The sequence below is a fragment of the Anomaloglossus baeobatrachus genome, chromosome 4 (assembly GCF_048569485.1).
Source record: "Anomaloglossus baeobatrachus isolate aAnoBae1 chromosome 4, aAnoBae1.hap1, whole genome shotgun sequence".
Classification (NCBI taxonomy): domain Eukaryota; kingdom Metazoa; phylum Chordata; class Amphibia; order Anura; family Aromobatidae; genus Anomaloglossus; species Anomaloglossus baeobatrachus.
This window is the reverse complement of record NC_134356.1, coordinates 620186517-620203404: the sequence shown is the minus strand read 5'-3', so window position 1 is coordinate 620203404 and position 16888 is coordinate 620186517.

The window sequence follows — 16888 nt, the reverse complement described above, 5'->3', positions numbered from 1 at the left end:
GCGCGCCTTCATATACCGGTATCTTCCTGGGATACTGGGAGAGGCAGGTATTTGGTGATGGAGGCGCGGGGGCTTGCGCCCATGTGCAGTGTTGGCTAAGATATATAGACAACATCCTTTTTGTGTGGCAGGGCCCGACGGAGCAGCTTGATCAATTCATGAGGCAACTAAATTCCAACGATTTAAACATCAAATTAACTCACATGAGTAGCAGGCATGAGATCGACTTCTTAGATATACAGATCATCATTGATGACAAGAGGTCGATCCAAACGGACGTACACCGAAAGGATACGTCCGTGAATGCTTTGCTACACGCCACATCCACCCATAATCCACCAATAATTCGTGCCATCCCGACGGGGCAATTTTTAAGGATGAAGCGCATCTGCTCTACTGAAGCCTCCTTTGAGGCGCAATCGGCAGATCTTCGTGAACGCTTTTTTGATAGGGGGTATAGTAGGAGAAGCGTATGATATGGCTACAATAGGGCCAAGAGAACGCCTCGTGCACAACTCCTGAATTACGTTCCTAAAAATTCAAACCTATCAGGATCCACGGTGAGATTCATTGGAACGTTCAACCATGAATGGACTACTATGCGAGATATAATGAGGAAACATTGGCCCGTGTTGCTAACAGACCCCGTTTTGGCAGACACAATTTAAAAAAAAAACCTGATGACCCCAAGAAGGGCAAAAAATCTGAGAGACCATTTGGTAAGGAGCCATTATGTACCCCCTAAGACTAACTTCTTTGGCTCCAGGAGTCCTTTTCGGGGTTGCTATCCCTGTGGTCACTGTAAGGCCTGCAGTAATGTCATCCGTAGTACGTCCTTTTCTTCTTCGGATGGCCAAAAGATATTTAACATAAAGCAATACATCACGTGCAGTACGACACACGTGGTGTATTTTGCCACCTGCACATGCTCCCTGACCTATGTGGGGCTTACATCACGTGAGCTCCGCATTAGGGTCAGGGAGCATGTGAGGGACTTTTCTGCAGCCAGTTCAGTGACAGACGTGACACTTTTGAAGACCCTACCCAGGCATTTTAAGTCTCACCACTCCTGTGACCCCTCCCAATTGAAAGTGAGGGGCATTGACATTATAGAAGGGGGCATTAGGGGTGGTGACCTTAAAAAACGCCTGGCACAATGTGAGGCCAAATGGATCTCAGTACTTGACACATTGGTCCCAAAGGGACTAAATGAGTCAATTAGCTACTCACCATTTCTATAGGGGGGTCTTTTTTCCTCTTCATTTGGGCCGTTCCTTGTAAATTGAGAATGATAATCTTTTTATTTATATTGGCGATTATTTGCTCCTCCGTGCTGATTCTGTGTTCCTCTTTTTTCATTTTCTGTTTTTAATTATTTTTGTACATAACCCTTTTAATGTCCCCATCGGTCTATCAATAATGCTGGATTATTTGTCTGTTCCATTTAGGTTAAATGGTGACCCATTTACAAATGTGCAGAGATATAGGAAAGAAACAAATGGAAATTTATGCCAGATATATGTACTCCTTCTTTCTCTGCACTTCTGGATTCCCTATTTCCCTGCATGGATCAGGTTACTGCCCCTGCATGAATATGATACAGTTATCCCGGAGGTTTCTGTGCGCATGTGTGGTCTGCGATATCTTTCTCCCATTGTCACTACCGCCGTCTATGCGTCGTGCGCCTGCGTGGGAGCCATGGAGACGCGTCCCCGCTCCCGCGCATGCGCTGGATGACGTGACGGTGGGCTGACCCTGGAGTCTGGTTGTGACGGTCCGCACATGCGCCAACATGTCACTTCCGGGCTTTTTGACAGAAGCGGCGGCTATTTAAACCTAGCATCCGATGGGCACACATTACAGCACCTCTCCCCTGAAGAAGAAAATCTTTATAGAAACGTACGTTGGGCTGGTTTGAGGACTTTGTTGAGACTGACCGCTGTTACCATCCTCAGCAGTAAAACTTCTGAACCTTTTGCAATTCCCTGTGCTGGTTTGAGGACTCTCTTATGACTGACCGCTGTTACCATCCTCAGCGGTAAAACTCCTGAACCTTTTTTGTAATTCCCTCATTCTCCTGGGATTTTCCCTATATTTATTCTCAATGGGCAATATGCAATATATATCCGTGACATTACCCTCATGTCACTGATTTGATCCCTGTTGGATATCATGTGGTGTATATAAATGAACATGTGTTACTATCAAGACTCTATGTGTGCTTTAAACTTGATCACTGCCTATACTTATGAATAGGTGAATAATATGCAGTAACTTGAAAAAGAATGGTCTGTTTTTTATCTATTTTAACCTAAAATGAATTGTCACTATTGTTATAATAAACTCTACTCTTTTTTGCACTCTAAAAGCTTTGTTGGTGGGCTGCTGATTACAATCGGGCCCCCCGCTTTCTTTGTATGGCATTGTGGAGTTTTTCCCTAATCTCCTTCAGTATTTGCAGCGGCTGTGGTGTAATTCAACTGAAGATTCATCAGAGAAATCCACCTTCTGCCACTTTTCCAGCGTCCATCTATTTAGCAGGCTATGGGACTTGGCAAATGCCACACATTTTTTTAATTGCCTTTTGTTTTGTACTGGATTCTGTGCACTGATTCGACCATGGAGGCCATTTCGAGACAGAATTCTACAAAACTGTTCTAGTTGACACAGGGACTTGAGGTGACCAGGCCTGTTGGAGCTCTGCTGCAGTGTAAGAGGTGCTGGCTTTGGATTTTCTAACCAACAAACGTTCCTCCTGAGCAGTTGTCTTGCGGGGTCTGCCAGACCTGGGCTTGTCAAAAACGTCTCCAGTCTCTTCAAATCTTTTTTTAATTCTTTGTACTTGACGCTGAGACACATTAAAGATGCCAGCCACCTCTGCAGTGAATCTGGTCCTCAGCCTCTTCATAATCAAGGCTTTGGTCGCAGGGTGGATTTTTGGCATGTTGTCAGAGGTCAAGTTGCAGTTTAAGGCAAGGTCTGGGGTGCTGGGTTTCTTTTTATACACACCCACTAATTAACCTATCATTTAGTGAGTACAGGTGAGGATGTAGACTAGGATTGGGTGCATTATATGACAAGGCGACAAAACCTGTGTCTTGCCAAAATCTGACCTTTCTGTGTTCATTAAATGATCAATATTTCAGCTTTGCACCAACTTTATTTTCATAACCTAAACCAAATTTGGGAGGGTTTCAGCTTTCAAAAGAGTAATTTATGAAACCAATGGATGAATTTAAAGTCAGGTTATAAGCCTTTATTTACAGAACATGGATAAGCGACAGAACTTCTGTCAGGGAGTGTATATGCGTTCCCCTTTTTGTATTGAATTACTGAAATAAATTAAGTTTTAGATGATATTCTAATTTATTGAGATTCACCTGTACATGTCTGTGTCCCAATCATCTCTGAAAGAAGAATCAGCACCTCTGAAACCCACACTACACGAGCAATAGTATTGGGACACGTCCTATTCACCGAATTCAGCTTTTTCTTTCCGTCTCATTGCCCCTGGTATATAACAGCCGGCCACCTCAATGCTGTCTGCCTTTATCACCATTTGTGATATGACTAAAGGTAAAGATCTCACCAATACTAGTGCAGTCCTGTAATAACAGGTCAGTTCATAACATTTCTTCCCTCCTAAATATACCCCCCATTACCTGGGAGTGATATTACTGAAAAATGCAGAAAGTAGACTGAAAGATAAAAGGAGCGCAAATAGAGTCTTATCTGGGGGGGTGATATATCTGGGAGGGGGATGAGAGGCTCATCTGAGGTAGTTGTATAAGCCACAACTACTTTCCAAGCATAGACACAGCTGCTGCAGCACCCCTGGAATGGATGTAAAAGCTGAAGGAGATGGGACAACGCCACACTGTTGTGGAATTAATCCGACTTAAGTAGCAAAATAGTGATTATTGACTCAATGTGTTTCGGTGAGCACTTTTGTCTTCTTCAGGATAAAAATCATGTATCATTTTTGATCACAGAAAAATTGAAAGAACTACAGTAATTGAGCCCGAAAGTTGAGACCACGTAACGTTACAGAGTGGAGTCACAGAGTGCTGAGGGGCAGAGGGGAGAAAAATCATCAACGCTCTGCTGACTCCGAAACGGCAAAGTCCAGACCTGCTCTGGTAATAACAGCATAAATAGTCTTCCCCCCCGCCGGGCAGTTCATCATGTTATGACTTTCCATGTCCAGGCAGCTGCATTCAAGCCTTACACCGCCAAGCAACGAATAGAGCAGTGTAAAGCCGCCACCACTGCTGGAGACTGGTTGTAGTGGAAATGTGTTCTGTGGCGTGACAGATCACACATCTCTATTTGGCATCTGATGGACAAGTCTGGGTTTGGTGATTGCCAGAAAAACGTTAGCTGCTTGACTGCATTATGCCAACTGTAAGGTTTGGTGCAGGAGGATTAATGATATAAGGTTATTTTTCAGAGGTTGGCCTAAGGCCTTAGTACCAGTGAACGGAAATCTTAAAGTCTCCTCAGGTAACGATATTAACCTACAGGTCAATACTGTTAGAAAAATGTCCAGCCACCGTACTTAAAGTGCGAATTCTGCGTGAAAGAAGGGAATTTTGTTTACTTACCGTAAATTCCTTTTCTTCTAGCTCCAGTTGGGAGACCCAGACAATTGGGTGTATAGCTACTGCCTCCGGAGGCCACACAAAGTATTACACTAAAAGTGTAAAGCCCCTCCCCTTCTGCCTATACACCCCCCGTGCTCACGGGCTCCTCAGTTTTGGTGCAAAAGCAAGAAGGAGGAAAAAATTATAACTGGTTTAAAGTAACTTCAATCCGAAGGAATATCGGAGAACTGAAACCATTCAACATGAACAACATGTGTACACAAAAAACAGGGGCGGGTGCTGGGTCTCCCAATTGGAGCTAGAAGAAAAGGAATTTACGGTAAGTAAACAAAATTCCCTTCTTCTTTGTCGCTCCATTGGGAGACCCAGACATTTGGGACGTCCAAAAGCAGTCCCTGGGTGGGTAAATAATACCTCATAATAGAGCCGTAACCGGCTCCGTCCTACAGGTGGGCAACCGCCGCCTGAAGGACTAGCCTACCTAGGCTGGCATCTGCCGAAGCATACGTATGCACCTGATAGTGTTTCGTGAAAGTGTGCAGGCTCGACCAGGTAGCCGCCTGACACACCTGCTGAGCCGTAGCCTGGTGCCGCAAAGCCCAGGACGCTCCCACGGCCCTGGTAGAATGGGCCTTCAGCCCAGAGGGAACCGGAAGCCCGGAGGAACGATAAGCCTCGAGAATTGGTTCCTTGAGCCACCGAGCCAGGGTTGACTTGGAAGCTTGTGTCCCTTTACGCTGGCCAGCGACAAGGACAAAGAGTGCATCCGAGCGGCGCAGGGGCGCCGTACGAGAAATGTAGAATCTGAGTGCTCTCACCAAATCTAACAAGTGCAAATCCTTTTCACATTGGTGAACTGGATGAGGACAAAAAGAGGGTAAGGAGATATCCTGATTGAGATGAAAGGGGGATACCACCTTAGGGAGAAATTCCGGAACCGGACGCAGCACCACCTTGTCCTGGTGAAACACCAGGAAGGGGGCTTGGCATGACAGCGCTGCTAGCTCAGACACTCTCCGAAGCGAAGTGACTGCTACTAGGAAAACCACTTTCTGCGAAAGGCGTGAGAGAGAGATATCCCTCATTGGCTCGAACGGTGGTTTCTGAAGAACCATCAGCACCCTGTTCAGATCCCAGGGTTCTAACGGACGCTTGTAAGGAGGTACGATGTGACAAACCCCCTGCAGGAACGTGCGAACCTGTGGAAGTCTGGCTAGGCGCTTCTGAAAAAAGACAGAGAGCGCAGAGACTTGTCCCTTAAGGGAGCCTAGTGACAAACCCTTTTCTAATCCGGATTGAAGGAAGGACAGAAAAGTGGGCAAGGTAAACGGCCAGGGAGAAACACCCTGAGCAGAGCACCACGACAGGAATATTTTCCACGTCCTGTGGTAGATCTTGGCGGACGTTGGTTTCCTGGCCTGTCTCATGGTGGCAATGACCTCTTGAGATAATCCTGAAGACGCTAGGATCCAGGACTCAATGGCCACACAGTCAGGTTCAGGGCCGCAGAATTCAGATGGAAAAACGGCCCTTGAGACAGCAAGTCTGGTCGGTCTGGTAGTACCCACGGTTGGCCGACCGTGAGATGCCACAGATCCGGGTACCACGACCTCCTCGGCCAGTCTGGAGCGACGAGGATGGCGCGGCGGCAGTCGGCCCTGATCTTGCGTAACACTCTGGGCAACAGTGCCAGAGGAGGAAACACATAAGGGAGTTGAAACTGCGACCAATCCTGAACTAAGGCGTCTGCCGCCAGAGCTCTGTGATCTTGAGACCGTGCCATGAACGTCGGGACCTTGTTGTTGTGCCGGGACGCCATTAGGTCGACATCCGGCATGCCCCAGCGGCAACAGATCTCCTGAAACACGTCCGGGTGAAGGGACCATTCCCCTGCATCCATGCCCTGGCGACTGAGAAAGTCTGCTTCCCAGTTGTCTACGCCCGGGATGTGAACTGCGGATATGGTCGAGGCTGTGGCTTCCACCCACAGCAGAATCCGCCGAACTTCCTGGAAGGCTTGCCGACTGCGTGTCCCGCCTTGGTGGTTGATGTATGCCACCGCTGTGGAGTTGTCCGACTGAATTCGGATCTGTTTGCCTTCCAGCCACGGCTGGAACGCTTTTAGGGCAAGATACACTGCCCTTATCTCCAGAACATTGATCTGAAGGGAGGACTCTGTCTGAGTCCAAGTCCCCTGAGCCCTGTGGTGGAGAAAGACCGCTCCCCACCCTGACAGGCTCGCGTCCGTCGTGACCACAGCCCAGGATGGGGGCAGAAAGGATTTCCCCTCCGACAGAGAAGTGGGAAGAAGCCACCACTGAAGGGAAGCTTTGGCTGCCCGAGAAAGGGAGACGTTCCTGTCGAGGGACGTCGACTTCCTGTCCCATTTGCGGAGAATGTCCCATTGAAGTGGGCGCAGATGAAACTGCGCAAAAGGAACTGCCTCCATTGCTGCCACCATCTTCCCTAGGAAGTGCATGAGGCGCCTCAGGGGGTGTGACTGACCATGAAGGAGAGATTGCACCCCTGTTTGTAGTGAACGCTGTTTGTTCAGCGGAAGCTTCACTATCGCTGAGAGAGTATGAAACTCCATGCCAAGATATGTCAGTGATTGGGCCGGTGTCAGATTTGACTTTGGAAAATTGATGATCCACCCGAAACTCTGGAGAGTTTCCAGAGCAATGTTCAGGCTGTGTTGGCATGCCCCTTGAGAGGGTGCCTTGACAAGTAGATCGTCTAAGTAAGGGATCACCGAGTGTCCCTGAGAGTGTAGGATTGCTACCACTGTTGCCATGACCTTGGTGAAGACCCGTGGGGCTGTTGCCAGGCCAAAAGGTAGTGCCACGAACTGAAGGTGTTCGTCCCCTATGGCGAACCGCAGGAAGCGCTGATGCTCTGGTGCAATCGGAACGTGGAGATAAGCATCTTTGATGTCTATTGATGCCAGGAAATCTCCTTGGGACATTGAGGCGATGACGGAGCGGAGCGATTCCATCCGGAACCGCCTGGTTTTCACATGCTTGTTGAGCAGCTTTAGGTCCAGAACGGGACGGAAGGATCCGTCCTTTTTTGGCACCACGAACAAGTTGGAGTAAAAACCGTGACCCCGTTGCTGAAGAGGAACCGGGATCACCACTCCTTCCTCCTTCAGGGTGCCCACCGCCTGCATAAGAGCCTCGGCTCTGTCAGGGGGTGGAGATGTTCTGAAGAAACGAGTTGGAGGACGAGAGTTGAACTCTATCCTGTAACCGTGAGATAGAATGTCTCTCACCCATCGGTCTTTTACTTGTGGCAGCCAGGCGTCGCAAAAGCGGGAGAGCCTGCCACCGACCGAGGATGCGGTTTGAGGAGGCCGAAAGTCATGCGGAGGCCGCTTTGGGAGCGGTTCCTCCGGCGGTCTTCTTAGGACGTGACTTAGACCGCCATGCATCGGAGTTCCTCTGATCTTTCTGAGGCCTTTTGGACGAGGAAAATTGAGATCTGCCCGCGGTCCGAAAGGACCGAAACCTCGATTGTACCTTCCGTGGTTGAGGTCTGTTTTGTCTGGACTGGGGTAAGGATGAATCCTTTCCCTTGGATTGTTTAACGATTTCATCCAATCGCTCACCAAACAAGCGGTCGCCAGCCAATGGCAAACCGGTTAAGAACTTTTTGGAAGCAGAGTCTGCCTTCCATTCACGTAGCCACATGGCCCTGCGGAGTACCACCGAGTTGGCGGATGCCACCGCCGTACGGCTCGCAGAGTCCAGGATAGCATTAATGGCGTAGGACGCAAACGCCGACGCCTGATTGGTTAAGGACACCACTTGCGGGGCAGATGTACATGTTACTGCATTAATCTGCGCCTGACAAGCTGAGATAGCTTGGAGTGCCCATACGGCAGCGAATGCTGGGGCAAAAGACGCGCCTATAGCTTCATAGATGGATTTCAACCATAGTTCCATCTGTCTGTCAGTGGCATCTTTGAGTGAAGCCCCATCTTCAACTGCAACTATGGATCTAGCCGCCAGTCTGGAGATTGGAGGATCCACCTTAGGACACTGAGTCCAGCCCCTGACAACCTCGGGGGGGAAGGGATAACGTGTGTCCTCAAGACGCTTGGAAAAACGCTTGTCTGGACAGTCTCGGTTTTTCTGGATTGCCTCTCTGAAGTCAGAGTGATCCAGAAACATATTTAATGTACGCTTTGGAAACCTGAAACGGAATTTCTCCTGAGAAGCAGACTCCTCAATTGTAGGAGCTGGGGGAGAAATATCCAACACCTGATTGATGGTCGCTATAAGGTCATTCACTACTGCGTCACCTTCAGGCGTATCTAGGTTGAGAGCGGCTTCAGGATCAGAATCCTGATCTGATACCTCCGCTTCATCCTCCAGAGAGTCCCCCTGCTGGGACCCTGAACAGTGTGATGAGGTGGAGGGATTTTCCCAGCGACCCCGCTTGGTCGGCCTGGGACTGCGGTCCGTGTCAGAGACCTCACCCCGGGACCCATGGGTCACCCCAGGGGCACTTTGCTGTTCCAATTGAGGGGAACCAGGGGTCAAGGATTGGATAGAGCCCGGGGCCTGAATCACCGGTCTGGACTGCAATGCTTCCAGTATTTTAGCAGACCATTTATCCATAGTCTCAGACAGTTTGTCAGCAAAGGCTGCAAACTCCGTCCCTGTCACCTGGACAGTGGTAGCAGGTGGATCCACCTGGGCCACCAGTTGCAGAGGCTCCGGCTGAGTAAGTGCCACAGGGGCCGAGCATTGCACACAATGAGGGTCAGTGGAACCTGCCGGTAGTACAGCTGTACATGAGGTACAAGTTGCAAAGTACGCCTGTGCTTTGGCACCCTTGCTTTTTGCAGATGACATGTTGTCTCCTCTGAGAACAACCAGGAGGGTATATAGCCAAAAATCAACAGAGCGACCGTACAGTGCAATATATAGCCTATAAGCCTATATATATATATATACACTTCGGTACTCAGTGGGGCCAGCACCATAGGTGCTGCTTACCGACCGCTCAAAGCAGTTGTGTGGTCACCGGATTCCCTGCCTGGGTCTCCCTTGTGTTGTCTCTCCTCTCCAGCGTCTGAATCGCTGACAGGAATGGCTGCCGGCGTTCTGTGGGGAGGAGGAGATCGTGGGCGTGCCCAAGAAAAGTGCGGGAATCCAGTGCCCCACTGTACTGAGTGAGGGGGGAGGAGGATACTAATGTATGCTCCAGCCCTCCGCTGACGATCCGTGCAGCGTCCCGCCCCTTCCCTGACTGGCAGGCCTGTGGGCGGGAATAAACGACACTAGGCCGCAGAAGCCGGGGACTAAAGTTATAAGCGCGGCCGGCAATAAGCGCGGCCGCGCGGTAGTCCCCCGGCGCACAAACACACCCAGCAGTGCTGGAAAGTGTCTGGCACAAGGGCTCCATGTCCGGCGCACTAACACACCCAGCCGTGCTGGAAAGTGTCTGGCACAAGCGCTCCATGTCCGGCGCACTAACACACCCAGCAGTGCTGGAAAGTGTCTGGCACAAGCGCTCCATGTCCGGCGCACTAACACACCCAGCCGTGCTGGAAAGTGTCTGGCACAAGCGCTCCATGTCCGGCGCACTAACACACCCAGCAGTGCTGGAAAGTGTCTGGCACAGGCGCTGCATGTCCGGCGCACTAACACACCCAGCCGTGCTGGAAAGTGTCTGGCACAAGCGCTCCATGTCCGGCGTACTAACACACCCAGCAGTGCTGTAATGTGTCTGGCACCAGCGCTCCATGCGCGGTCCCCACGGGGACACAGAGTACCTCATAGTAGCAGGGCCTTGTCCCTGACGATACTCAGCTCCTATCCTGCAGATTCCCAGGGGCTGCGGAGGGAGCACAGTCTCATGTGCCTGGAGACCGATCCTGGATCCCACTTCACCCAGAGCCCTAAGGGATGGGGAAGGAAAACAGCATGTGGCTCCTGCCTGTGTACCCGCAATGGGTACCTCAACCTTAACAACACCGCCGACAAAGTGGGGTGAGAAGGGAGCATGCTGGGGGCCCTGTTATGGGCCCTCTTTTCTTCCATCCGACCTGGTCAGCAGCTGCTGCCGACCAAGCTGTGGAGCTATGCGTGGATGTCTGCCTCCTTCGCACAAAGCATAAAAACTGAGGAGCCCGTGAGCACGGGGGGTGTATAGGCAGAAGGGGAGGGGCTTTACACTTTTAGTGTAATACTTTGTGTGGCCTCCGGAGGCATAGCTATACACCCAATTGTCTGGGTCTCCCAATGGAGCGACAATGAAATTAACATTGCTCCTCCCAGAGCCCCCGGCTTTCAGTCATACGTGTAGGGAGTAATTACTGTCACTGACCTAAGCAATTACCAGCACTTTGAGCAGCAGCTCTAAGCACACCACGGCACTGATTCACAGACAGCTCTGCAGTTCATTAGTGCAAAGCAGGCTGTCAATCAGTGAGACAGGGCATGGCTACAGTTGCTGCTCACACTGCTGTGGACGATGACTGTAGCAGCCCCAGCACGACTGTACGACTGAAAGCCGTCAAAAGTTCATTTTCCCAGTATCTGCACCTTCATTATGGCAGTCGGTCACTTTTCTAATGCTATTAACCTATAGATTAATCCTGAGTTTTTCAGATTAGCAATGTTATCATACATGACAGGTTCCCTATAATCCATTAGCCTACACACATGGTCAAAATTTTTGTCACCCCTCGTTTAATGAAAGAAAAACCCACAATGCTCACAGAAATAACTTAAATCCGACAAAAGTAATAATAATAAATAAAAAATCTATGAAAATAAACAAATGAAATTGGGATTCTGATCTGGTTTAAATCCTAAATCTTATGAAAAGGTTTGTTTAAAAAGCTACTTTTGACTTTTAGGATTGCTACTTCCAATAGGTGGCGCTAGAGTTTTTCTCCTTCCTCACTGGAGGGACAATTCAAATGAAAGTCAGCCATGCTTCCACAGAATTTTTTAAAAAGTAAAACTCGTGAAACAGGCCTGGACAGAAATGATGGTACCCCTGAAAATAATGTTACAAAAGGGACATGTTAAATCAAGGTGTGTCCACTAATTAGCATCACAGGTGACTACAATCTTGTAATCAGTCAGTGGGCCTGTATATAGGGCTACAGATACTCACTGTACTGTTTGGTGACATGGTGTGTACCACACTCAACATGGACTAGAGGAAACGAAGGAAAGAGTTGTCTTAGGAGATTAGAAAGAAAATTATAGACAAGCATGTTAAAGGTAAGGGTTAGAAGACCATCTCCAAGCAGCTTGATGTTCTTGTGACTACAGTTGCACATATTATTCAGAAATTTAATATCCAAGGAACTGTAGCCAACCTCCCTGGACGTGGCTGCAGAAGGAAAATTGATGACAAATCTAAGAGACGGATAATACGAATGATAACAAAGGAGCCAAGAAACCTTCTAAAAAGATTAAAGATGAACTTTAAGCTCAAGGAATATCAGTGTTAGATCGCACCATCCATCGTTGTTTGAGCCAAAGTGGATTTCATGGAAGATGACCAAGGAGGACACCATTGTTGAAAAAAAAACATAAAAAAGCCAGACTGGAATTTTCCAAACTACATGTTGACAAACCACAAAGCTTCTGGGAGAAGGTCCTATGGGCACGAGACAAAAAAATGGAACTTTTTGGCAAATCACATCAGCTCTATGTTCACAGACAGAAAAATGAAGCTTATCAAGAAAAGAACACTGTCCCTACTGTGAAACATGTAGGAGGCTGTTATGTTCTGGGGTTGCTTTGCTGCATCTGGCACAGGGTGTCTTGAATTTGTGCAGGGTAAAAATGAAATCTCGAGACTATCAAGGGATTCTAGAGAGCACTGTGCTGCCCAGTGTCAGAAAGCTTGGTCTCAGTCGCAGGTCATGGGTCTTGCAACAGGATAATGACCCAAAAAACAGCTAAAAACACCCAAGAATGGCTAAGAGGAAAATATTGGACTATTCTGAAGTGGCCTTCTATGAGCCCTGACCTAAATCCTATTGAACATCTTTGGAAAGCGCTGAAACATGCCGTCTGGAAGAGGCAACCTTCAAATGCAAGACAACTGGAGTAGTTTGCTCTTGAAGAGCGGCCAAAATACCTGTCAAGAGGAGCAGAAGTCTCATTGACAGTTACAGGAATCGTTTGATTGTAGTGATTGCTTCAAAAGGTTGTGCAACAAAATAATAAGGTGTCGCTTTTTTATTTTTGTATTAATAGTGATTATGAAATCAAGTATTTTTTAATAAAAAAATAACTTCACTGTTTATTTAGTTTTTATTTAATTCTAGCTTTACAGAAACACTGGGGGCTGCCATCTTGGATTTGCTGTGTGTAATGACAGTTACTCACCTCAAATACGGCAGCCCCTGTGCATAGAAGACAGTTGTCGCTCTCCTGCACTGTGTCTGCTTACTGCTGTGACCTGGACAAGCCCCCTGGGCTGTCCAGATCACACTATTGGGAGCTCACAACGTATGATGTGTGCTGCACTTTCCCCCTGTCACCCGTTCGGGATGCGCCAGGCCGCTGCTACCCTATCCGCCCTTCCCCGCCACTGCCGTTATCCTCCCCCAGCTCCCCTTTTCCTCCCACCGCTGCCACTCCCCCTCCCTCCCCCCGCTACTCTCTCGCCTCACCGTGACCACTTCCCCCTCCCGCTCCCCCCACTCTCGTGTGCTCACCTCAGGCCTCCGCTCCTCAGAGCACAGTATACGGAGGAGTGCAGTATACAATAGAATACAGTGGAGCATGGAATACAGCAAAGCACGGTATACAGTGGGGCACGGAATACAGCAGAGCATGGAATACAGCAGAGCACGGAATACAGCAGAGCGCGAAATATAGCAGAGCGCGAAATACAGCAGGGGGCGCGGTATAGAGTGGAGTGCAGTATACATTGAGGAGTAGTATACAGTGGCACACTATGCCAGCGGTCCTCGGTGATACTTTAGATATTAGGATGACTTTGCAGTCACCAACAAAATGGCTCCGCACTGTGATCCTACACTTCATCTTCCCTGATCTTTTTAAAAACACCCAGATTGGGAGGGGGAGGCATGACATCACACACAAGAGAGCAGATTCTGCCCACTTTTACTGCAGCTGTAATGTGAGCTAGTTCTACAGTAGTTCTACAGTAGGATTTCAGCAGTTGCTCCACTAGTGGATAAGAGTGGAAAATATCAAACGTTTAATTTTTTTTGTTATATTTTGCTCAATTAAAAACAAATATTATTTAAACAAAACATTAATACTTTACATTTTTTTCAGTTATTGATTTTTAATTTTAATTTTTAATTTTTTTTTTTGAAGACACCTTCCCTTTAAGTTAAGCGTGCCATCATTTCTGTCCAAGACTACTTCATGAGCTTTTTTTTTTTTTTTTTAAAATAATTCAGTGGAAGCAGAAAAGCAGCAATGTCTGACTTTCATTTGTTCATTTTCAAAGATTTTTTATTTATTATTGCTTTTGTCAGATTCAAGTTATTTCTGTGACCATTGTGGGTTTTTCTTTCATTAAACGAGACGTACCAACAATTTTGACCACGTGTGTATCAAGGCATTCTGGACACTTATTGAAACAGTTATGGAAAACCCTTCTCTGTTCCCCAGGACTTTATTTAGTGCACAAGGTCCATAAAAAGATGTATAGGGAAATTGGTGTGAAAGAACATAACCAGCCGCAGAGCCGAGACCTCAACTCCATCCAACACCTTTGAGATGACCAAGAATAGATTGGCTAGGCCCTCTCATTCAATATCAGAGTCTGACCTCACCAATGTTATTCTGGATGACTGGGCAAAAGTTCCCACAGACGTCTCCAAAATCTGATAGAATACCTTCCCAAAAGAATGGAGGCTGTTATAGCTGCAAGGTGGGCACCAACCAAGTATTAATGAATATGGAATTAGAATAAGACATCAAAAAAGCCCTCCATAAAAGCCATTAGGTGGCACTAGAAAGTTTTGCTTGCTCCTAAGGCTGATGCCACCTGGGGATTACTGCGAGTCCTGGCATGACACTCGGCTCACGCTAGCAGCACAGCGGGAACCGAGTGTCACGCGATTGTGGTCTGATCCTGCGATCAGACCACAGCTGCAGAGGGGAGGGCCGACGCTGTGGAGGGGAGGGATTTATCTCCCTATCTCCTCTGTTGCCAGATAATGCAAGAATTGCACAGCACTCATTACACCGGTGTAACGCAAGTGCAATGCGATGTTTCTCTTACTCCCAGACTTGAATGGGTGCGAGTGAAACAGGATCGCATTCCACCTGCAGTATGCTGCGATTGTTTTCCAAGTCCAATTAGGGCTGAGAAAAAAATCGCTCATGGGAGCTGCAACCTAAGGGTGCTTTACACGCTGCGACATCGCTAGCGATCTCATTAGCGATGTGACACACTAGATCGCAGATGCGATCTGCCGAGATCGCACATAGGTCCGTTTTTGTAGCACCGATCACATGTGCGATCTCGGCAGATCGCATCTGCGATCTAGTGTGTCACATCGCTAATGAGATCGCTAGCGATGTCGCAGCGTGTAAAGCACCCTATAGAGTAATATTGGTCCGAGTGGAATGCGTTTTTTTTATCGCATTCCACTTGCTCCGTATTACTCGCCGTGTGTGCTGACCATAAAGATTTTAATTTCCAGGCTTTTTTATTTAACAGGAAACACTGCCTGATTTGAAACACCTAGTACGCCAGCTGGAGAAACAGTACCCCCAAAATATACACCAAAGGCCTCTCAAATACTCAACCGGTGTCCTGCTCTGTAGTGCTGAGGGTCAGGAATCTTAAAAGAGAGAACTATTTTTAATTTAAAGAAAAAAAAAAAAGAAAAGTGATCAAAAAGTCATAGTGAAACATATAGGAAAGAGAAAAGAAGGGAATTTTGTTTACTTACCGTAAATTCCTTTTCTTCTAGCTCCAATTGGGAGACCCAGACAATTGGGTGTATAGCTACTGCCTCCGGAGGCCACACAAAGTACTACACTTAAAAGTGTAAGGCCCCTCCCCTTCTGGCTATACACCCCCCCCGTGGGATCACGGGCTCCTCAGTTTTAGTGCAAAAGCAAGAAGGAGGAAAGCCAATAACTGTTTTAAAGACCAATTCAACCCGAGAAACAACCTCGGAGAACTGAACTGTTCAACATGAACAACATGTGCACCCGAAAAAAACAAACTTCCTAAGAAAACAGGGCGGGTGCTGGGTCTCCCAATTGGAGCTAGAAGAAAAGGAATTTACGGTAAGTAAACAAAATTCCCTTCTTCTTTGTCGCTCCTAATTGGGAGACCCAGACAATTGGGACGTCCAAAAGCTGTCCCTGGGTGGGTAAAAGAATACCTCGTGATAGGGCCGTCAAACAGCCCTTTCCTACAGGTGAGCCACCGCCGCCTGAAGGACTTGTCTACCTAGGCCGGCATCCGCCGAAGCGTAGGTATGCACCTGATAATGCTTGGTAAAAGTGTGCAGACTCGACCAGGTAGCCGCCTGGCACACCTGCTGAGCCGTAGCCTGGTGCCGTAATGCCCAGGACGCACCCACGGCTCTGGTAGAATGGGCCTTCAGTCCTGATGGAATCGGAAGCCCAGCAGAACGGTAGGTGTGAAGAATTGGTTCCTTGATCCACCTCGCAAGGGTGGATTTGGAAGCTTGCGACCCTTTACGCTGACCAGCGACAAGGACAAAGAGTGCATCCGAGTGGCGCAGAGGCGCCGTGCGGGAAATGTAGATCCTGAGTGCTCTCACCAGATCCAATAAATGGAAACCCTTTTCAAATTGGTGAACTGGATGCGGACACAAAGACGGTAAAGTGATATCTTGATTGAGATGAAAGGAAGATACCACCTTGGGAAGAAATTCTGGAATTGGACGCAGAACTACCTTGTCCTGGTGAAACACCAGGAATGGAGATCTGCATGATAACGCCGCCAGCTCGGACACTCTCCGAAGAGACGTGACCGCCACTAGAAAGGTCACTTTCTGTGAAAGATGAGAAAGGGAAACCTCCTTCATAGGCTCGAAAGGCGGCTTCTGGAGAGCAATTAGAACCTTGTTCAGGTCCCAGGGCTCCAACGGCCGCTTGTAAGGGGGGACGATATGACAAACCCCTTGCAGGAACGTGCGTACCTGAGGAAGTCGCGCCAGGCGTTTCTGAAAAAATACGGATAGCGCGGAGACCTGACCCTTAAGGGAGCCAAGCGACAAACCTTTTTCCAACCCAGACTGCAGGAAGGAAAGAAAAGTAGGCAATGCAAAAGGCCAGGGA